The sequence below is a fragment of the Stegostoma tigrinum genome, chromosome 39 (assembly GCF_030684315.1).
Source record: "Stegostoma tigrinum isolate sSteTig4 chromosome 39, sSteTig4.hap1, whole genome shotgun sequence".
Classification (NCBI taxonomy): Eukaryota; Metazoa; Chordata; class Chondrichthyes; order Orectolobiformes; family Stegostomatidae; genus Stegostoma; species Stegostoma tigrinum.
The window spans coordinates 20,479,547-20,502,914 of NC_081392.1; the positions used below are offsets into that span (position 1 = coordinate 20,479,547).

Sequence of the window (23,368 nt, forward strand, 5' to 3'; positions counted from 1 at the left end):
AAGTGTCGAGCCCCGAAACGTCAGCTTTTGTGCTCCTGAGATGGTCCTTGGCCTGCTGTGTTCATCCAGCTTCACACTTTATTATCTTGGATTCTCTAGCATCTGCAGTTCCCATTATCTCTGATACAATTTCCAATCCAGACTACTATATCTCCCACAATCCCATTCCTCCACATTTTGTACAATAGCCTATTGTGGGGAACCTTATCGAATGCTTTGCTGAAATCCATATACACCACATCAACCGGTTTACTCTCATCTACCTGTTTGGTCACCTTCTCAAAGAACTCAATAAGGTTTGTGAGGCACGACCTTCCCTTCACAAAACCGCGCTGACTATCCCTAATCAATTTATTCTTTTCTAGATGATTATAAATCCTATCCCTTATAACCTTTTCCAACACTTTACCAACAACTGAGGTAAGGCTCACTGGTCTATAATTACCAGGGTCGTCTCTACTCCCCTTCTTGAACAGGGGAACCACATTTGCTATCCTCCAGTCATCTGGCACTATTCCTGTAGACAATGACGAGTTAAAGATCAATGCCAAAGTCTCGGCAATCTCCTCCCTGGCTTCCCAGAGGATCCGAGGATAAATCCCATCTGGCTCAGGGGACTTATCTATCTTCACCCTCTGTAGGATTTCTAATACCTCTTTCTTGTGAACCTCAATCCCACCTAGTCTAGTAGCCTGTATCTCAGTATTCTCCTCGACAACATTGTCGTTTTCTAGAGTGAATACCATCGAAAAATATTCACTTAGTGCTTCCCCTATCTCCTCTGACTCCACACACAACTTCCCACTACTATCTTTGATTGGCCCTAATCTTACTTTCGTCATTCTTTTATTCCTTAAATACCTATAGAAAGCCTTAGGGTTTACCCTGATACTATCCACCAACAACTTCTCATGTCTCCCCGTGGCTCTTCTGAGCTCTCTCTTTAGGTCTTTCCTGGCTACCTCGTAGCCCTCAAGTGCCCTAACTGAGCCTCACATCTCTTCCTAACAATAAGCCTTCTGCTTCCTCTTGACCAGAGATTCCACCTCCTTCGTAAACCATGGCTCCCGCACTCTACAGCTTCCTCCCTGCCTGACAGGTACATACTTATCTAGGATACAAAGGAGCTTTTCCTTGAATAAGCTCCACATTTCTAATGTGCCCATCCCCTGCAGTTTCCTTCCCCATCCTATGCTCCCTAAATCTTGCCTAATCTCATCGTAATTGCCTTTCCCCCAGCTATAACTCTTGCCCAGTGGTATACGCCTATCCCTTTCCATCACTAAAGTAAACATAACAGAATTGTGATCGCTATCACCAAAGTAAATAATTTTCTAAGTTTCTGTGTATAAATGTATCACCTGACAGAAGAATCTAGATGAAATCATGGTTTCAGTAATAGGACTTAACTGTTTAGTGTTAACTTTGTTTTTGGTATCATGTATCTTCGGAATTCTCCAGCCCCAGAGAGCTGTGAACGTTCAGTCAGTGAATAGATTCGAAACAGTGGTTGGTTAGATTTCCCAAGGTTTTGGAAATTCAGAGACTTTGTGCAGGATGGTGAAGTTGAGGTAAAAGGCCAGCCATGATTTTGTTCAATTGCATCTCCAGTTGGAGGGACGGAACGGCCTCCTGCTACTTTTGTTCTCTTGTTTAAATCAAATGTCTTCAAGACATCAATGAGTACATCAAGGGGACACCTACTCCAGCTTGTTCCCTAGCAACCACGCTCTGGTGTGGCAAACCAAACGATAGACTGAGGTACAAACCTCTGTAACCGCTTAATCCTTACTTGGGTGGAATGAGCGCTCTGCATATTGTTCAATTTTCACTCTGAGACCTCTGCTTCATCATTCAAGAACATTGAAAGTTTTCAGGAACATTGAGGAGACGGCACTCTAAGTAACGTGCACATCTCTGATCTTCCTACCTGCTGTTCATGAGACTCTGTTCATTGAGGCCTCCTTGGATACAAGAGCTGAGAGTGCGAATCAATGGAGCACATGTGCTCCCAATGTTTTAACCATCTCCATTCCTTTCATTTGCTGTTTAGATCTTCTGTGTTCGACAAATAACAGCTAGGAAATGGGATACATTTCATCTCCAGAATGATATATTACACTCAAACACATCCTCATTGTTACGAATATTAGCAACAAGCTCTCAAATCAGTTTTAGGAGTATTGGATATGTATATTGTCCAGGTAAAACAAATAAACGGAATAGTGCAGATGCTGGGAATCTGAAAGAAACACAGAAAATAGCAGAGGAACTCAACAGATCAGTCAACATCTGTGGAGTGACGAACAGAGTTAATGTTTCAAGTCCAGTATGACTCCTCCTCAGAAAATTCTACATTTGTTTTAAAGAGGAATCATAGTAGACTCAAACCATTAACTTGTTTCTATCTCCACGCATCCTGTGAGTCTTGCTGAGTTTCTCCAATATCTGCTGTCTATATTTGCTAGTCGACGTCGTGTTAAAAGGACATGAAAGCTCTGGTTGAATCTATGAAGCATTATTAGACAGTAAAATGTGAGGCTGGATGAACACAGCAGGCCAAGCAGCATCTCAGGAGCACAAAAGCTGACGTTTCGGGCCTAGACCCTTCATCAGAGAGGGGGATGGGGGGAGGGAACTGGAATAAATAGGGAGAGAGGGGGAGGCGGACCGAAGATGGAGAGTAAAGAAGATAGGTGGAGAGGGTGTAGGTGGGGAGGTAGGGAGGGGATAGGTCAGTCCAGGGAAGACGGACAGGTCAAGGAGGTGGGATGAGGTTAGTAGGTAGCTGGGGGTGCGGCTTGGGGTGGGAGGAAGGGATGGGTGAGAGGAAGAACCGGTTAGGGAGGCAGAGACAGGTTGGACTGGTTTTGGGATGCAGTGGGTGGGGGGGAAGAGCTGGGCTGGTTGTGTGGTGCAGTGGGGGGAGGGGATGAACTGGGCTGGTTTAGGGATGCAGTGGGGGAAGGGGAGATTTTGAAACTGGTGAAGTCCACATTGATACCATATGGCTGCAGGGTTCCCAGGCGGAATATGAGTTGCTGTTCCTGCAACCTTCGGGTGGCGTCATTGTGGCACTGCAGGAGGCCCATGATGGACATGTCATCTAAAGAATGGGAGGGGGAGTGGAAATGGTTTGCGACTGGGAGGTGCAGTTGTTTGTTGCGAACTGAGCGGAGGTGTTCTGCAAAGCGGTCCCCAAGCCTCCGCTTGGTTTCCCCAATGTAGAGGAAGCCACCCGGGTACTGCATCCACTGTACCCGGTGCGGCTTCCTCTACATTGGGGAAACCAAGCGGAGGCTTGGGGACCGCTTTGCAGAACACCTCCGCTCAGTTCGCAACAAACAACTGCACCTCCCAGTCGCAAACCATTTCCACTCCCCCTCCCATTCTCTTGATGACATGTCCATCATGGGCCTCCTGCACTGCCACAATGATGCCAGCCGAAGGTTGCAGGAACAGCAACTCATATTCCGCCTGGGAACCCTGCAGCCATATGGTATCAATGTGGACTTCACCAGTTTCAAAATCTCCCCTTTCCCCACTGCATCCCTAAACCAGCCCAGTTCATCCCCTCCCCCCACTGCACCACACAACCAGCCCAGCTCTTCCCCCCCCACCCACTGCATCCCAAAACCAGTCCAACCTGTCTCTGCCTCCCTAACCTGTTCTTCCTCTCACCCATCCCTTCCTCCCACCCCAAGCCGCACCTCCATCTCCTATCTACTATCCTCATCCCACCTCCTTGACCTGTCCGTCTTCCCTGGACTGACCTATCCCCTCCCTACCTCCCCACCTACACCCTCTCCACCTATCTTCTTTACTCTCCATCTTCGGTCCGCCTCCCCCTCTCTCCCTATTTATTCCAGTTCCCTCCCCCCATCCCCCACTCTGATGAAGGGTCTAGGCCCGAAACGTCAGCTTTTGTGCTCCTGAGATGCTGCTTGGCCTGCTGTGTTCATCCAGCCTCACATTTTATTATCTTGGAATCTCCAGCATCTGCAGTTCCCATTATCTCTCAAGCATTATTAGACATTCAGCTTGGAGTATTGTCTCCTCCTTTTGTACCTGCAGACAGTTTGCTGATTCATTCACAAGAGAACAGCCAATTTTAATGCCCCTAATCTTTCGAGTTTATAAAATGCAAGGTTTTTGTTCATTACAGTTTATTTCTGATTGTTTGTGTGGTGCAGAGTTTTTAAGAGGCTGGAAATTCCTGGATGAGAGATTGTGATTAGGCCACACACACATACACATAGTAAGACTTCTTAACCAGTTCCAGATCAATACAGAATCTTGCCCCAATGCATCAAATGTGACATGTTTATCGTTTTGAATCTCAGGGCCAAATGGAATTGTTAAATAATGTGCAATAAATGTCAATTTTATTTCCTATGCCCATGTGGAGCTGAGTCCTGAAGATTCAGTCAGGACCCTTGATGTACATTTAACAGTGAGGTATTTCATCCTCCAGTATTCTGGAGAGAATCAGTGCATCGCTGTGTGAACTGCAATTAATTGCAGCAGGTTTTGCAACTTGGTTAATACGTCAACTCTTGATCCAGACTGTCACTCTTAAAGAGCCACATCAGAAATGTGAACAAAAAGAGAGCTCAGATTAAATTTCCTTTTACTGAATGTAACAAATCACTGAAGCACAGTTACTGTAGTGACAGGGATAGTTATATCAGCAGTCTTTTTCCAACTTCATTGCAAACTTCCTGAAACTTTAAAAGGGAGAGACTCCATGTTGGTCCAAAAGCACAGATCCAAAAGCAAATTTTCACATGAAGTTTAGAAGGTTCCATTATCCCTTCACCTGCTCATAATTTTGTAGTTATTTCACCCATTGAGACAAATAAACTCTAACCCGAATATGTTAAATTACTAACTGCAAACCTCAACCCCCAAAACCCAGCAGTCCCCAAACCTCAATACCCAAATTCCTGAGCATCAATACCCCTGGAACACAATCCAAAGCCCTAAGCCACATCACTGTCCCAAATCCCAACACACCCTTGAACCTATCGCCACCAAGTTCCAATATCCCAAATGTCTTAACCCCAACCACTAATGCCCCAAAACTCAATACCTCCTTGCTCTCTAACACTCTGTGAATGCCTAAACTCCACAACCCTCCAACACCAACAGCCTACCACAGACAAAAACATCCAACTACTAACCTCAACATTCCAATATCCCCAAACTACTAACCCCAAATTCCTTCAATCTCTCAAAATACATGAACACCCAACATTCCTGAAGACCAGTGCTTGGAACTCTGATCACTCTGACCCCCGACGCTCTTGAACCTGAACCCCAAGGTCCAGGAATAGCGTCATTCTAAACGTCAGCAGCTGGTAACCCTGACATATCCAATCACCAACTTGAGTGAAGTCTAACATCATTGAGTAACATTACCTCCTGAAATCCCTCCTCTCCATGTCGACACTTCAGATCTCACCATTCCTGAATTGAGGATCTGCAACTCCAAAATTACAGAATCTCATTATTACTGAACACCAATGCGATGCACGCTGACACCCCGAACTCCAAACCTCCATGTCACTGAACCCTAACATCAATGAATTTTGGGATCCCCAAAATCCAATACTCATAAACGTCACCACCTTTCAAACAGGGAACTCCCAAAACCCAACAATCAAACACACTGACACTCTGAATGCTGACAGCTCTAACTGCCAACATCAGTGAACACTGGAAACCCATTACCCACTGAGCCTCTATGCCGAATAACAGACCCGAACCTCTGCACCCCAATGCTACTGAATCAAAAGCCTTGAACCAATACCATTGAACCATAAATAACAAACCCTACCATCAGCAAAGATTTGAACAGCAGCTGAACCCCAATGCCCCATGAACTCCAGCTTGTTTTGGACCCCATTATCCAGAATCCCATCACAATGAAGATTAAACCCTTGCACCAGCAGTCTCAGCTGAGACCCAACACCAACAAGCACCATCATGAGTAAAATCCCCAAACTTCACAAATCCAATTACCTCCACAACACAAAGCTTTCCACATGAGACCTCGGGAGTGAAATTACTGCAGTTCAACAGATGAATGAAAAATGTTTACATAGAGAGCTCCACAATTAGGTTAATTCAATTAAAGTAAAACTCCAGAAAATTGTGCATCAAGTGTCTTTACTAAAATTACACACTTTAAAAAATTACATTGTACAAAACTATAAGATTTAAAACACCCTTATTTTGAATACAAAAAGTCTTCCATTCTTTAAAAAAAAGAGAAAAAGAATAAAGGGAAACAAGAAATCTGGAGGGTGGTATGTTTTCTGTTCCATCGACACCAAATGAGTAATATTGCATCAAAGTCCCATACTGTGGCAGTGTGCTGAGGACAAGGCAGAAACAGAACAGACCAAAGGATTGGCAATGGAGTCTTTTGGGAGAAAAAAGTCATTGTCCGTTATCAACTTAGTGATATATATGTCCTCAAACACCTACAGAAAGAGAAGAGAGTCTCAGAGTTAAGGTTCAGGACTAAAAATGTCTGGAAACATTGAAACTGTTCTGTACATGTCAAGTTATAAATTAATCCGATATTGTTACTCAGTGGAGGCTGTGGGATTTCATTGATGTATGTGTGCCATCAGGAATGGGCTCCTTGTTAGAGAAATTGCTGGTTTGGTGAAACTAAATCACAGAAATGCCTCGTGAGTGCTCACTTCCTACTGCCCCAATTTAAAGCAAAAAATTTCTTTGACTCGGTCTCACTTTCTGGAGAAATTCTGATTCTCTGTCTCTTTCTCTCAAGGCTGTAAAACAACCACCAGGTCAGCTCTGTGTGTTGAAGCTGCTGTCATTCAGATGAAATCTGCTTTTCTAATGGCAATGTGGAAGCCCTAAGCAACATCCTACACTCAAACCAACAGATTCCATTTCACAGTCTGTGCTGGCTATGTGTAAGATGGATTTTTATGTTTTTATGTACAACGAAAGGTGACTCTCCTTCAAAATAGGTTACAAAGAGACATTGATAGAATGCAGAGCTGGGCTGAGTGGCAGATGGAACTTAACCCTGAAAAGTGTGAGATGATTCATTTTGGAAGAACCAAACTCGAAAGCAGAATACAGGGTTAACGGAAAGATTCTTGGCAGTGTGGAGGAGCAGAGGGATCTTGGGGTTTATGCCCATGGTTCCCTGAAAGCTGCCACCCAGGTGGATAGAGTTGTTAAGAAGGTGTACGGTGTGTTAGCTTTCATTAATAGACGGATTGAGTTCAAGAGCCGTGAAGTTATGCTCCAGCTATACAAAAGCCTGGTTCAGTTACATCTGAAGTATTGTGTCCAGTTCTGGTCGCCTCATTACAGGAAAGATGTGTAAAAATTGGAAAAGGTGCAGAGGAGATTTACCAGGATGTTGCCTGGAATGGAAGGAAGGTCTTACAAGGAAAGGTTGAGAGAGCTGAGGCTTTTCTCTTTAGAACGATGAAGGATGAGAGGTGACTTGATAGAGGTGTACAAAATGATCAGAGGTATAGATAGAGTAGACAGCCAGATAGTTTTTCCTAGGGTGGGAGGTAACTTTTATGAGGGGACATAGTTTTAAAGTGAGAGGAGGTAGATAGAGGGGAGACGTCAGAGGTAGGTTCTTTATTCAGAGACTAATCAGGGCGTGAAATGCATTGCCAGAGAGGGTAGTGGAGTCGGCCTCGTTAGGGCCATTTAAGCGGCTATTAGATAGGCATATGGATGATAGTATAAGGTAGGGGTGGAGGTTAGATAGACCTTATGTTTTGGGTAAAATTTCGGCACAACATCGTGGGCCGAAGGGCCTGTACTGTTCTGTGTGCTATGTTCTAAAATGATTGAAAACGTATTAAATTATTTAAGATTGGTGTTACATAAATCAAAACCCACTCTGAAAATTACCAGCTCACTTCTTTCCCCATGCTTCTTTAAAAACAGCACTTTCTTTTCTCTCTGCAATATACAATATAGGAAATCTAATGGAAATGAACAAATCTTGGGGAAATAGGAAACGGACCTTGGCAGTGAATTAAAAGGAAGTATAGTACACAGTCAACTCTTCTGACTATCATCGCAGCATATCCATGAAAGTGTAACTATCTCAGTACTGATGATTAATACTTTAAGAGCCATAGTTGCATTGATGAGCTCAATGTCACAATGTGTTACTGCTCTTTAATGGGATCTACACCACATTATCGTACCTGAAGCAGTGAAGATCAAACTGAGAGAGGCAAATGACAGAGGAATGTTCCCTCGTTCATGTTTGTTGTCTAATTGGATGAGCTTTCTCAAAATTCCACCAAACATTTGTATTGGTTTGGGCTTGTTGATTTGTGGAGAAGGGAGATGTTGTTTCTCTATGCCCCCCTCATCTCTCTTGAAGCCACTCATTGCGTGACCATGCCTCAGCTGCTGGCAGATGGTTCACCCTTTGATCATAAATACCAATTGTGGGAACATTAGAGCCAAGCAGTGCCCATCACATAAATTCTGGGGGGCGGGAGCTGAATTGACGCTCCCTCTTTCAACCTCTGTGTAATTCTCAGCTACACCTCTCCCAATGAATCATGACTATGGACTAAAGGAAGCACAATGCTCCCGCTCCATTCTGGCAGAGAGGACTGATGATGAATTGAGTTCCTATTCTCCCATCACCTCCAATGGTGATTGAGTCATAGAAACCCAACAGTGCAGAAAGAGGCCATTCAGCCCATCAAGTCTGCACTGACCCTCCAAAGAGATCTCACACATACCATCCTCCATTCCTCCATCTCCATATTTACCATGGCTAATTCACCTAACCTACACATTCCTGGACACTATGGGCAATTTAGCATGGCCAACCCTAACTATACTTCTTTGGACTGTGGGAGGAAACCGGGGCACGCCGAGGAAACTGATGCAGATGTGGGGAGAATGTGCAAACTCCACACAGACAGTTGGCCAAGGCTGGAATCAAACCGGGGTCCCTGAAGCCATGAGGCAGCAGTGCTAACCACTGAGCAACATTGGCCCAGAAGCATTTTTGATTTTAAAATTCTCATCCTTGTGTATGAATCCTTCCTTGGGCTAACCTCAGTCCCATCATTTTATTCCTTTCTGTAACCTCCTCCAACCCTACAACTCTCCAAGAGCACTGCATTTGCCAAGTTCAGTCCTCTCGTACATCTATGATTCCTATTGCTGGGCCATTAGTGGATGTGCCTTCTGTTCCCTGGGGTCTAAACTTTTTTATGCCCTCCTGGAACTTTTCTGTCTTTCTATCCAACACAAGGTCACAGACTCAGTATAAGGGATTAATCACTCAGGACTGCACAGAGAAGAATTGTATTTTCTCTCAGGGGTTTGTGAATCATTGGAATTCTCCCTCTGCACCTCCCACCCGCATAAGACTGTCTGTCACCGAGTATATTCAAGATTTAGTGAGACTAGAGGTGATGACCTAGTGATATTTTCACTGGATTGTTAATCTAGAGAATTCAGGTGATGTCCTGGGGCCTTGGTTTCAAATCCTGTCACAGCAGATGGTAGAGATTTCAATACAATAAAAATGTGAAATTAAGAGTCTAATGATGACCATGAATCCATAACTGACTTTCAGGCGTAAAAAACCATCTGGTTCACTTTAGAAGGGAAACTGTTTTCCTTACCTGGTCTGGCCTACGTGTGACTCCAGACCCACAGCAACTTGAGTGATTCTTAACTGTCCTCTGGGCAATTGGGGATGGGTAATGGCTGCTGGCTTGACCAGATACACCCTCATCCCATGCATAAATTTACAAAAAAAGGTGTTTCTCTCAGAGAATCAAGAGATAAGGGATATCAGCAGAAAGTGCTGATAATACAGGTCAGGCAGCTTCTGGAGAGAGGAAAATAGAGTAAAGTCTTCATCGGAATCCTGAAGGTAAGGAGCAGTAGGCACGAAGAGGTAGGGCGGAAGATTAGTCATGTTCACATTCAATGGTAGTACAGGCTTAATGGGCCGAATATTCGACTTATGCCTGTATTTTTACTTTACAGCTCATTGCATTGTCAGGTAGACTGATTCAGTCCCTCAGAGCTACACTAGTCCATCCTTAGGTGCAGCATTTAAGATTTTATTTTATAAATCCCACAGCAGCACTGGTGCATTTTCACAGAAACTTCTTTATCATCAGCTCCCTTCCTTTAAAGTAAATCGGAACTGACAGAAGCATTGAGGAGCAGGGCCCTCGACAAACTATTCTGTCACAACAACTTTGAATTTCTCCTGCACTACAATTTTCTCATTGCAAACTTAGTTAAAAAGATAACTAATACTTGGCTGAAGAATCTCTTCTGTGCGCTGACACCAGGCCAGTTTCCTTTATTCTAGGAGCCTTTTCAAACCTGCACTCTTGGCTTTAAGCCCCATGCCCTTCTGCCAGGTGCTGCTCCTCTGTTACACATAGTGACGAAGACCCTCACCCCAATGGAGCAGGGAGTCATCAGGCCATACATATCATAATGCAGAGTGCATGACAGGGCTAGTGTGGACTAAAGGGGATCCCTCGATCAGAGATAATCAGTGATTGAGGGTCTCGGCATTGGGAGGGTGGGGCCAATGAGAACCACACTTCTGTCCTTGCTTCAGACACCCCCTACACCCAACTATTGTGACTTACCTACCTTACTGTGAAAAATTCCAACCCCCTCTCCCTCCTCTGCTCTCCTCACTATTTGCTCAGTGTCTAGGTGCCCTGTGATCCTGGCCCAGTGGTGCTTGTCCAGTGGGAGTTCTGTGGTGCTACTGAACAAATGCTGTTGGCTATTAACGGGCACGCAGTCTTTGTTGGGCCATCTTCCATCTGGGCATTTTCCTCGTCACTGCCTTGATTGGCAGGTGTTTTGGCAAAGCTTGCCTGCAGGAGGCAGATCTCCAGAGAGCTGATGAGACTCCCAAAACCTCAACAAGATTCTCCTCCCGCTGCTATTAGATACATCACATTCCACAGGCTGCTTCCGTAGGGAATCAAAAGTGTTAGAGCTGGGTTTCAGCTGAAGCATTCTCTTCACACAGAACAAAGTAAGATCTGAAACTATATCTGACAAAATGAACTCAACAGAATCCCTCTAGTGAGAAACTGCCCTCTGCTTCTTCTGTTCAGAGCCCAGTTACACTTTACCACATCTTTTCTTTAAAACACTAATAAACGATCAACAACACCTGCCTCTGAATGATCTCATGTTATGCTGCCTTCTCCCTAGCCATCCCCTCACACAGTTTTTGGTTTCAGTGATGTACGGTGAATCCGATGTCAATCTGAAGAATAGAATGTTCCAGATAAGTTGATTCAGACACTCCCGTCCAACATTCAAAGAGTTCTCACAATCCCAACAAGATTCCAACTTTCTCTGATTATTGCTACTAGGATTTATCCCTCACAAATGCCTCCTATTTGATCCGACCTTGCTCCCCTTTCTTCAGGTTGGAGGTGACAGTATGTGGCCAGTGACATGTTGAACGTAACAGAGATAAAGTGAACCATCACAGCACAACACACTTTCATTTGGAACAATCATTCTAACCTATGAACCTCACCTTCAATTCTCTATTGATACATCCCTGACACTGAGTATCATTTCCAACAGCATCACTGAAATGCAGGTCGTGGTGCTTAACGGCTTTTAGGTGAGTGAGATACCAGCATAACCTTGGCCGATTTCATTCATTTCTTCAAAAATCAAACCTATTGGCAAGCTGTCTTAGTTATCATTTTCCACTGACCCTACTTGGTGTACAGGAAGGTAAGGGAGGTCAGTCAGCATGGACAACTCTCAGGGCATGGACAGCACTGCTGTCTCCACACTGTCCCCATCAAACACCCCCAGGGCAGGGGCAGCACGGGGTTAGATACAGGGTAAAGCTCTCTCTACACTGTTCCCATCAAACACCCCCAGGACAGGGGCAGCACGGGGTTAGATACAGGGTAAAGCTCTCTCTACACTGTCCCTATCAAACACCCCCAGGACAGGGGCAGCACGGGGTTAGATACAGAGTAAAGCTCTCTCTACACTGTCCCTATCAAACACCCCCAGGGCAGGGGCAGCACGGGGTTAGATACAGGGTAAAGCTCTCTCTACACTGTCCCTATCAAACACCCCCAGGACTGGGGCGGCACGGGGTTAGGTATACAGAGTAAAGCTCCCTCTACACTGTCCCTATCAAACACCCCCAGGGCAGTGACGGCACAGGGTTAGATACAGGGTAAAGCTCTCTCTACACTGTCCCCAGGACAGGGGCAGCATGGCGTTAGATACTGAGTAAAACTCTCTCTACACTGTCCCTATTAAACTCTCCCAGACAGGGACATCATGGCGTTAGTTACAGAGTAAAGCTCTCTCTACACTGTCCCCCGACAAACACCCCCAGGACAGGGGCAGCATGGCTTTAGTTACAGAGTAAAGCTCTCTCTACACTGTCCCCAGGACAGGGGCAGCATGGGGTTATATACTGAGTTAAGGTTTTTGTGCTCATTTAAATTGAAATTAAACTAGCTCTACACTGTTCCCATCTAACACTCTCAGGGGCAGGGACAGCACAGGGTTAGATACAGAGTAAAGCTCCATCTACACTGTCCCCATCAAATATTCCCAGGACAGGGACAGCACGGGGTTAAATATAATGTAAATCTTCCTCTACTCTGTTCCCAGTCAAACACTCTCAGCACATGTATGCCATGGGGCTAGATATGGAGCCAAGCTCCATCTACACTGTCACCCACCAAACACTCCCAGGACAGGGACAGCATGGGGTTAGATACATCCTCTTCACAGTCCTAATCACTTCCAGGGCATGTGTAGAAAGTGAATATAATGTAAATCTCCCTCTGAACTGTGTGTAGAGACACCCTTAAAGCGACACTCCCAGGACAGGGACAGTATGTGGTTAGAAACAGAGTAAAGCTCCAATATACACTGTCCCCCATCAAACATTCCCAGGACGTGCCCTACTTCATTCATCCTGTGACCAGTTTAATGCCAGTCTGTTTTGAATGAGGAATACTGTTCCCCTCTGAGCCCACATCCATTGAAAATTGGATGGAGATTTGCCCATGATGTTAGACTTAGTGTCTAAGCACTAGCTTGGAACTCAGGGGCCAGCATTTCTTTCACTTGCTATACAATTACTGTACCAGAATTAAAATAGGGCTGTATCTATCGTTAAAAAGCCCCATTATCCAGATCTACATATTTATTTTCTTCTGTGTTGCTCAAATGGACAATTGGCAGCATCCTCCTGAATGTTCCAGGGTTATACAAATGACAAAGAAAGCAGGCAGTGTCCCTGCTCCTCATCTCAGTCTGACCACTTTCCTGAAACGTACTGGGCAGCAGAAGTGGCATGGCCTACAGATGGTGATAACACATAATACATTGACACTTTCTGGAGGCACAGGACAGCATGGTGCTGCCTGTCATCTGCAAACACAGAGATGTGGGGATGGGGAAGGTGTTACAGGAATGCTTTACCATATCCAAATCCTTCAAATGCACTGCAATTTAGTTGAGCTGCTGACTAATGTTGTAAAGGGCACCATTTTTGGATTTGGGACCTTGTTTCTCTTGTTATTTCTCACCACACCCCACATCCCCTTGCCCCACCCCACTATAATTGTGCCCTCTTCTATGTACTGTTGTAAAAATAGTTTTTTTTTCCTACTGCCAGTAGGTGATTGCTACCAAGACATCAGCCATCACACTTATCCATTCAGGACATGGAAGACCCATGGTACCAGGGCTAGGATGATTGACCAAGACATGAAGGCATGATCTTTGAACCACAAAATAAGATGGTCTTGCATTCATCATCAAGTGTTCCTCAAAGTAATCATGATATACCCAGGTTTTCCTCGGATTGGAGAGAGAGCTACTCTGCCCACAGCAAAGCACCTGCTTCCATCTCCACACAGGCATTGGCTAAGACCACCCAAGCTAACCACAAGGCCAGTTTGTGACTGAGTGATAGACCGCGATACCCAGAAATCCAAGGAGGGCAATAACACTGATTGAAAACATAAAGTAGAAAAAAGACGTGATGCTGTCAAAAAGCAGAAGATATTATCAATTAAAGGAACAGACTTACCATTTCTGCCCAATCCATCAATGTCTTAATGTAAAAGATGATTTCCATAATAAGAAATATAGTTAAGGATTTCCTTTAGACGTTATTGGTGCTGATACAGGCATACGTTGCAATGGGTTTAAAGCACTAATCCAATTAAGTATGGTTTCTGCCCATGGTACTTGTATATAAAGGGTCCAGTTTCCTTAAGAAGTGCACATCAAATTGAGATGGGATGGAGTGAGTTGAATAATTGCAAAGGGAGGGGATAACAGGGAAACCAGGGTAGGGTGGGGAAAGTGGCTGTTCATTAATCTTGATTAGAAGTCAGTTTGTCCAATCCAGTTGTACAACATGACTTGAAAGTTTCTGGAAGAGAGAAAGTCAGACAGTTAGCGTGAATTCCCAGCTCTGTGCAGTGTGCAATACCCTGGCAATAGCTGAAGAGGCAAGAAGAGCTTGAAACGATGCACACAGATTGACTTAAATTGGATTTGCTATATGCATCAGTCATCCTGACATAACACTGGGAGTGTCACAGATTGACTGAGTTGGGTTGAAAGTCTTTTTTCACTGTGGTCATCCCTTGTCTGAATCCAATGGGATGGAAGCTCTCTTTCTATTGGCTGTTGGAATTTTATGAATCAAGTTGAGAGGATGTCTACTGGCTTCCAAGAATTTGTCAGACAATAGCTCAGATTGCAGCAAATTTGGAGAATGAGACTCTCTAAATCATAGAACATAGAAGGGTACAGCACAGTACAGGCCCTTCGGCCCACAATGTTGTGCTGATCTTTTACCCAAAACCTAAGATCTATCTAAACTCCACCCCTACCTTATACTATCATCCATATGCCTATCTAACCGTCACTTAAATGCCCCTAATGAGGCTGACTCCACTAACCTCACCAGCAATGTATTCCACGCCCGGCAACTCTCTGAGTAAAGAACCTACCTCTGACATCTCCTAGATATCTACCTCCGCTCACTTTCAAACTATGCACCCTTGTAATAGCTACCTCCAGCTTACGAAGAAGTCTCTGGCTGTCCACTCTATCTATACCCCTGATCATTTTGTACGTTTCTATCAAGTCACTCTTATCCTTCATTGTCCCAAAGAGAAAAGCCCTGACTTTCTTGACCTTCCCTCCATTTCAGGCAACATCCTGGTAAATCTCCTTTGCACCTTTTCCAACACTTCCACATCTTTCCTGTAATGAGGTGATCAGCACTGGGCACAATTCTCTGGATGTGGCCGAACCGGGCTTTTGTATAACTGGAGCATAATCCTATCATGCTGAGTTGGAGGTGGTTTGTAAGAAAGTCATGTTAGATGTTATCTTATGTGTGCCTAGGAGAATCTCAGTCGACTGCCACCTGTGATCAGAGTGTGGTCATTCTAATCTCTGTCTGGATAGCTGCAAAGAACAGTTACTAGTATAGGCAGAACATACGGAAGTGCACACCCCTATTAGACAATGCGCAATGGAGGGTCAGTGAGTTGATTCTTGTAGTAGAGCAGCATTGATGTTTCTCTCTGGGTTTACATAGTGGGGAGATTGCCACCTTCAAGCCTGGAAGATTTTGGGAGGGCTTATAGGTAGATGCTGGAAGCTGTGTCATCTCAGCTGGGCATTCCAGAACTTGAGATCGTGAATAAATTCCAGAACCTGGATTTAGCCATTTTAAACTTATCTCTGTAGAGAATTCTTCACTCAGAGGGCTGTGAATCCTGGAGTGCTCTATCTCAGGAAGCTGTTAATGCTTAGCCATTGAGTGTAGGTTAAAGGCTGAGAATCACAGATTTTTGACTTGAGAGATGGTTTGAGAAAGCAAGTGGAACTGAGGTTAAAGATCAGCTGTGATCTTATTAAATGATGGATTCCTCCTGCACCTTCAGCTCATGTTCTTGCATCTCTAACCTTGCTCTCACTCAGCCTCCACACATGATCACTGTTCAATAAGGATCACTGGTCTGGAGCAGCAATTTGATGTGATTTTGTTTTTATTCATTTACACAATCTGGATATCACTCGATGGACCTGAACTTAGTGCCAAACCTAATTGCCCAGAGGAGCAGTTAAGTGTCAATATCTAAGCTAAATTAGGTAAGGATGTGAGTGAAAAATGTAGGCATTTTCCCCCCTGACAATCAACAACAGTTTCACAGTCATCACTAGATTCTTTATTCCAGACTGAGTTCACCGCCCACCACCTTCGGGTAACATGTTGGCTCAGTGGTTAGCACTGTTGCCTCACAGCTCCAGGAACTCAGGTTTGATCCCAGCCTCAGGCGACTGACTGTCTGTGTGGCTTTGCACGTTCTCCCTGTGTCTGCGTGGGTTTCCTCCAGGTGCTCTGAATTCCTCCCACAGTCCAAAGATGTGCAGGTTAGGGTGGATGGGCCTTGCTAAAGTGCCCCATTGCATCCAGGGATGTGCAGGCTGGTTAGGTTAGCCGTGGGAAATACAGGGTTACAGTAATAAGCTAGAGAGGTAAGCCTGGGTGGGATGTTGTTTGGAGGGTCAGTGTGAACTTGATGGGCCAAATGGCCTGCTTCTACACTTCAGTGATTCTATGATTTGCTGTGGTGGATTTCAAACTTTAGTGTCTGAATTAATAGTCTAGCCATGAGACCACAACCTCCCCTTTGGTTAATCCACAGGTAGTGATGTCGTTAAACTTGGATCTACTGATCCAGCTGAAATTGGTTGTGTAAAAAACCGTGGAGAGTGAATTTACTAATGAAGCCATCTGAAGAATTGTACTTCTGTTTGGTGCTGTTGAGGTGACCTCAGTCCCTATTGCTGATTAACTGCACAACACAGGGCTGGGGGATATCTGGTGGTAGAAACTTTGAACCTTGTCAACATCCAACATTAATGTATCTTCACCTATGTCACCCCTCCTGTTTTAATGCTGATTTGTTCAATCGGAGAATTGAAAATGTCCTGATGACATTTTTGATTTGTTAAAAAGACCTGTTTGTGAAAAATTATATTACTGGCTACACACTGCCCTTTCAATCAAGCTGATAATTGGATTTTAATTGCTCAATCATACCATCATAATCAGGATTCATTTTCAATTAGCATACTGTCTGCATTCTGTAGCATAAAAAATCCTTGTTTGTAAATCATGTAAATGCACTCCACAGTAAACACAGCCTCTTTCTCAGCATCCCTAACATCTGCCAGCCTGAGCAGACCGGTCCTGAGGCTAACATCTCTGTACCCCCTCCCCCACATTCCCTCAGTCCTATTAATGTCTCTGCTTCTCCTTTACTGATCTCCTTTTTGGCTTGTATGCATTTGAATGTTTAGGAAGTGCTGGTTGTGGACCAAAAGCCTCATTGAAGACCAAGGTGTGGCAGTATGATGAACTGGGAAAATCTGGGAATGAACAAGATCAGGAAATCGCCCCTGAAGGTTTATGGGTCAAACCCACAATTATTTTAAAACAACACCTGGATACCTCAGACTTTCTCAGACTTGGATTGCCAACTCAAAACTGACATTTTCCAGATGGTTTAACACATGACCTTTTGACTCCAACTGACTGACCAATCAGGCTGACTTACTTGTCACATTACCTAATCAAAATGGTCAACCAATCAAAATGACTGACTGGTCAAACTGATCAATCATACTGGTCAACTAATCAAACTGACATTGACCAACCAATAAGGTTGACTGACCAATCAAATTGACCAATTAAATGACCTGACAAATCAAACTGACTAGTCAAACACACTTTTTCAAGTTTCTGATACTTCAAGAAAAATCAAAGAAAATGAAAAATATTATAAATTTCAGTATCCCAATTATTTGTAACTTTAGGGGACTTAAGCAGGTAGATGTGGGAAGGTTGTTCCCTATTGTGGGAGAGTGAGGGCATCATCTCAGAATAAGGTGCTGCACATTTAAAAAGAACTGTAATTTAAAAAGGGGTTTTTTTTCCTCTTAGAGAGGAGTGATTCTGTGGGGATTTTTTACCGCAGAGCGTTATTTTATTGAGGCTGAGTCATTCCATATGTTCAAGGTTGAGATAGATTCTTAATCAGGAAGGGAATTGAAGATCATTTGGGAAAGGCAAGGATATGGAGTTGAGGATTATCAGAATTGTCATTGATAGGTGGAACAGACTTGATGGGCTGAATGGCCTATGTTTACTCCTATACCTTATGGACTAATCTCCTGGCTTGTGTTTACTGAAATATTGACAAGATTAATCTTTAGTTCCTGAAAATTCTGAGGCAGTTCTAAGGGTTGGAGCTCCAGAGGGAGAGGTCTTGCTCAGTACCGTATTGAGCAGGTAAGGCAGGCCACATTCCCTTTGCATACTGAGTCCATCATTCTCACTGGAGAACATCAGTCAGTGAGCTACCTCTAGGCTCAGTACGCCAATCCTGAGGAATCAATAATGAATCCACCTTGATTGTTACTCCTGATCTCAGAGATCATTCCTTGGGTGACTCCATGCAGCTGAAGGAACTCTGGTGGTTCTGAAGAAGGTTCTCTGAACCCAAAATATTAACTCTGTTTTCTCACCACAGATGCTGTCAGACCTGCTGAGTCTCTCCAGCAATTTCTGTTTTGTTTCAGACTTCCAGCATCTGCAGTTCTTTGATTTTTTTTTGGAGTCACTCTTTGTTACTTTATACAGTTCAGTGGATTGCTGACATACATGAAGAGTTAATAGGAAGGATATCATTAAGCTAGAGAGGAGTCAGAAAAGATTTAGCAGGATGTTGCTGGGAATGGAGGGTTTGAGCTACAGAGACAGGCTGAATAGCCTGGGACTTCTTTCACTGGAGTGTAGAGATTAGAGGGGTGACCTTACAGAGGTTTATAAAATCATGAAGAATATAGAGGATAACGATTTTTAAAAGACATAAGGCGCAACTTTTTTTCATAGGGTGTGGTTCATGTGTGGAGTGAAGTTCCAGAGGAAGTGGTGGGTGCAAGCAGTATTACAATGTTTATAAGACGTTTAGATAAGTACATGAGTAAGAAAGGCTTGAAGGGATATGGGCCAAGCTCAGGCAGGTGGAACTAATTTAGTGTAGGATTATGGTCAGCATGGACTGGTTGGACCAAAGGGGCTGTTTCCTTGTGTATGACTCTATGTTCCTATCTCTCTATGACGATGAATCTAAGAGCATCAGAACAAATACTGAGTGAAGCAAGCTATGAGCAACAGAGATAGGATGAGAGGAGAAAATGATAAAGATTCTGGGTTTGGGGTATCGGGGCAATTGACTGGGCTGACAGGCTCAAGCCAGGTTTCCAGTCTCTCTGCCAATGTCCACTGGCTAGTGACCTTGACATGGAGCAATAGTGGGGTTGGAGGTACAGTGGAGATGATTGCAAGGTGAATTGTTGTCAGTGAATTCTTGGCCTCGGCCCCCGCAGCAGTCACAATGATTCAAGTAAGACCGAGAGCTCCCTGGGGAAAAGTTCAGTACGATATCAGGTTGTGTTAGCTCCAGTACCTCAGTGATGACTCCAACGGCACCAATTTGGAAACTAACAGCCATTTTAATCAGGGCACCCTCGAACATCTTTCTGTGCTGTGAACAGAAGCTGATGATCCAAAAACTCTGGACAGAAGCAGTGAGAGGAACAAAAACTAATGAAAAAAGACAGAAATAATTTTTCTGCCTTGTAAAACAGAATGTCATAATTCATCTCAGGTTAGAGAGAGCACGGGTGAATGAGTCAATTATGGCAGACTCTGAAGCTGAGAAAAAATAACTACTTAAAGCCAACTGAAACTCCTCGTTAAAATAGCCATAAAACTATCTATCATGTTGTTTCAAAGCACGTGTCAATATTGTATTAAGTTTAATTATAAGCCACAGTCTGGTTTTATTGTCTGTACAGTGAACAGACTCACTACACTTCATGTAAACTGACTCATACAGTTTATGCTGTGTTTCCAGCAATCCTCACTGGCAATTAACAGTTTTGCATGTTTTTATGGCAGCGATCTGTTTAATTTGTCCAAGACACTGCACCGAAGGGGTTACCGCACCCTCCCTTCACCTCAGCATTCGAATTGATATGGACCAGTGAGCCTTACCTCAGTTGTTAGTAAAGTGTTGGAAAAGGTTATAAGGGATAGGATTTATAATCATCTGGAATATAATAAATTGATTAGGGATAGTCAGCACGGTTTTGTGAAGGGAAGGTCATGCCTCACAAACCCTATTGAGTTCTTTGAGAAGGTGACCAAACAGGTAGATGAGTGTAAACTGGTTGATGTGGTGTATATGGATTTCAGCAAGGCGTTCGATAAGGTTCCCTACAGTAGGCTATTGTACAAAATGCGGAGGAATGTGATTGTGGGAGATAGAGCAGTTTGGATCGGAAATTGGCTTGCTGAAAGAAGACAGAGGGTGGTAGTTGATGGGAAATGTTCATCCTGGAGACCAGTTACTAGTGGTGTACCACAAGGGTCGGTGTTGGGTACTCTGCTGTTTGTCATTTTTATAAATGACCTGGATGAGGATGTAGAAGGATGGGTTCGTAAATTTGCAGACGACACTAAGGTCGGTGGAGTTGTGGATAGTGACGAAGGATGCTGTAGGTTGCAGAGAGACATAGATAAGCTGCAGAGCTGGGCTGCGAGGTGGCAAATGGAGTTTAATGCTGACAAGTGTGAGGTGATGCACTTTGGTAGGAGTAACCAGAAGGCAAAGTACTGGGCTAATGGTAAGATTCTTAGTAGTGTAGATGAGCAGAGAGATCTCGGTGTCCATGTACACAGATCCTTGAAAGTTGCCACCCAGGTTGACAGGGCTGTTAAGAAGGCATACAGTGTTTTAGATTTTATTAATAGAGGGATCGAGTTCCGGAACCAAGAGGTTATGGTGAAGCTGTACAAAACTCTGGTGCGGCCGCACTTGGAGTATTGTGTACAGTTCTGGTCACCGCATTATAAGAAGGATGTGGAAGCTTTGGAAAGGGTGCAGAGGAGATTTACTAGGATGTTGCCTGGTATGGAGGGAAGGTCTTACAAGGAAAGGCAGAGGGACTTGAGGCAGTTTTCGTTAGAGAGCAGAAGGTTGAGGGGTGACTTAATTGAGACATATAAAATAATCAGAGGGTTAGACAGGTGGATAGGGAGAGCCTTTTTCCTAGGATGGAGACAGCGAGCATGAGGGGGCATAGCTTTAAATTGAGGGGTGAAAGATATAGGACAGATGTCAGAGGTGGTTTCTTTACTCAGAGAGTAGCAAGGGAATGGAACGCTTTGCCTGCAACGGTAGTAGATTCGCCAACTTTAGGTACATTTAAGCCGTCATTGGACAAGCATATGGATGTACATAGAATAGTGTAGGTTAGATGGGTTTCAGATCGGTATGACAGGTCGGCACGACATAGAGGGCCGAAGGGCCTGTACTGTGCTGTAATGTTCTATGTTCTATGAGGATCTGCCCAAAATTAGACAACAGACATATTCCCTCTCAATGAGAATTTTACATAACATGAGTATGCTTAATCTTAGTATATAGTGTAATATATGTGGGCCTGGCATTAATTCACACCCATCAACTTTAAAATGGCACTGATTCACGGAAGGGTGTGGTCTGAAATACCAATGTGCTTCACTGTTGGGATTAAAGAGCATTGCGGATGAAATGAACAATGGGCATTAACACAATCTGAGTGTTACACCGAAACTTCCTACTGCTGACAGCATTCAGTGTAATTGAGACAGGATAGTAATCACACCAGTTTAGTGATGCCCATTTTACACCACTGTGCTGTGATGATGCTGTCACTTTAAAAGATTATTTTGTCCTTTTTCTCTTGAAGAGAGGCTGTAAGGCAGAATTGCTGAGCTGGCTACCAGGCCACTTGAGTAAACAACTTGGGATGCCTTTTTTTTAACAGCCTGAATGGATGTGGTGAGCTCTCAAAGATCAGGATTTCTGAGTAATATCGGAGGTTACTGGGGCCTCAAAAAAGCTGGAAGCTTCAGTGAATGTCTCCTGGCTGCTGCTCTCTCTGAATCTTCTCTTAATGTTTCCTCCTCCTGGTTTGGAGAACTGCATGTGAGAAACTGTGTCTGAATTTACATTTTGCCAAGGGCTATACTATATTGGAACCATTAATTAGTAGTAGGTATTGCATCTATTATTCGGTTGAATTTTCCAACAGAGTTAAGTTATCCTAAATTTCTCTTTCTTTAGTTTGTATTTTAACTACAGTGTTTAAATAAATTGTGTTTTACTTAACATTGAGAAGTTTGACCAGTCACATTGCATTCTAAACACGGCACGTCACATTTGGCTTTAAAATAAGAGAAGGTTAGGATCTAGGCGACCTTCTTAAAATATTTTGAGGGAGTCTGGTCTGGCTCATAACAATGCAAATCCAATAATCATTATTGTTAAAGTGACTTTCCTTAAAATTATTCAAGGGAATAAATGTGAGAGTTTAGAGCCAGCAATTATTGCCATTTCCGACGTTCTTGAGATGCTGCTCTTTGAATGATACAGGCCACAATGCTATTAGAGATGAGATAACAGGAATTGCAGATGCTGGAGAATCCGAGATAACAAAGTGTAGAGCTTGATGAACACAGCCGGCCAAGCAGGATCAGAGGAGAACAAAAGCTGACGTTTTGGGCCTGGACCCTTAATCAGAAAAGGGCAAGGGAGAGAGGGGGATGTGGATCAAAGATGGATAGAGGAGAAGATAGGTGGAGAGGAGACAGACAAGTTAAAGGGGCGGGGATGGAGCCAGTAAAGGTGAGTATAGGTGGGGAGGTAGGGAGGGGATAGGTCAGTCCAGGGAAGACGAACAGGTCAAGGGGGCGAGATGAGGTTAGTAGGTAGGAGATGGGTCTGGGGCTTGAGGTAGGAGGAGGGGATAGGTGAGAGGAAGAACAGGTTAGGCAGGCTGGGATGAGCTGGGCTGGTTTTGGGATGCAGTGGGGGGAGGGGAGATTTTGAAGCTGGGGAAGTCCACATTGATACCGTTGGGCTGCAGGGTTCCCAAGCGGAATATGAGTTACTGTTCCTGCAACCTTCGGGTGGCATCGTTGTGGTACTCCAGGAGGCCCAGGATGGACATGTCATATCTAAGGAATGGGAGGGGGAGTTGAAATGGTTCGCGACTGAGAGGTGCAGTTGTTTATTGAGAACCGAGTGTAGGTTTTCTACAAAGCAGTCCCCAAGCCTCCGCTTGGTTTCCCCAATGTAGAGGAAGCCACACCAGGTACAGTGGATGCAGCATACCACATTGGCAGATG

General features: G+C 44.1%; 1 protein-coding gene across 3 annotated transcripts in view; it reads right to left on the minus strand.

Moving 5' to 3' along the window:
* Positions 1 to 6,189: 6,189 nt before the first annotated feature.
* LOC125447626 (leucine-rich repeat and fibronectin type III domain-containing protein 1-like protein) overlaps positions 6,190 to 23,368 on the minus strand; it is a 347,709-nt gene continuing 330,530 nt past the window's right edge. For all 3 annotated transcript variants that reach the window (XM_048522197.2, XM_048522195.2, XM_048522196.2), the window contains exons 5-6: positions 14,126 to 14,473; positions 6,190 to 6,488 (exon numbers count right to left, since the gene is read on the minus strand). The gene's annotated coding sequence lies outside the window, so the exon portion shown is untranslated. The remainder of the gene's footprint in view (positions 6,489 to 14,125; positions 14,474 to 23,368) is intronic.